Below are 706 nucleotides of genomic sequence, written 5' to 3'. Positions count from 1 at the left end.
CTCTTAAGGTAGCCAAATGCCTCGTCATCTAATTAGTGACGCGCATGAATGGATTAACGAGATTCCCTCTGTCCCTATCTACTGTTTCCAAGATGGCGGCAAGTGGGACGGACGCGTGCACGTCGCTCCGCAGTCTATAAACGAAAAAACCGGGCAAATTAAAAAGTTCGGGCGTAAAAATTAATTTAAAGCAAAGTGGGAGTGCCGAGGAAAACGTGTAGTTAAAAAGAATCGTGGAGATCGCCGAATTCAGAGCGAAAAAAGCTAATGTAAATCGCCACGTGCGAAAAGTGAGGTTAGCTGACGCGACGGATAGGAAAAACCGAAAAATCAAAGATCTCGGGAGCGAAAAATAATTCAATAGGCAGAGTTAGTGCTTAAAATAAAGTGCATGCAAAAATATTAGTGGAGATTTCCGCAATAAGCGCGGAAAAAGCAAAGAAAGTGCCGCGTGTGCGAAGCGAGGTTAGGCCACGTGGCGGACAAAAACGCGTAAATCGAAGATCTCGGGCACGAAACTAAAATAATAGGTAGTGCGAGTGCTAAAAAACATAGTGCACACCGAAAGTTTAGTGAAAATTGCCGCAATAAGCGCGGAAAAACAAAAGAAAGTGCCGCGTGCGCGAAGTGAGGTTAGGCCACGTGGCGGACAAAAACGCGAAAATCGAAGATCTCGGGCACGAAAACTAAAATAATAGATAGTGCG

General features: G+C 44.9%; 1 pseudogene; it reads left to right on the top strand.

Annotated features, from left to right (window-relative positions):
• Positions 1-123, top strand: part of LOC126928610 (large subunit ribosomal RNA) — a 2,927-nt pseudogene extending 2,804 nt beyond the window's left edge.
• Positions 124-706: the final 583 nt, after the last annotated feature.

This window comes from Bombus affinis, unplaced genomic scaffold, assembly GCF_024516045.1.
Source record: "Bombus affinis isolate iyBomAffi1 unplaced genomic scaffold, iyBomAffi1.2 ctg00001138.1, whole genome shotgun sequence".
Lineage (NCBI taxonomy): Eukaryota > Metazoa > Arthropoda > Insecta > Hymenoptera > Apidae > Bombus > Bombus affinis.
The sequence above is the reverse complement of the archived record's forward strand: the minus strand, read 5'-3'. Positions and strand labels throughout refer to the sequence as shown.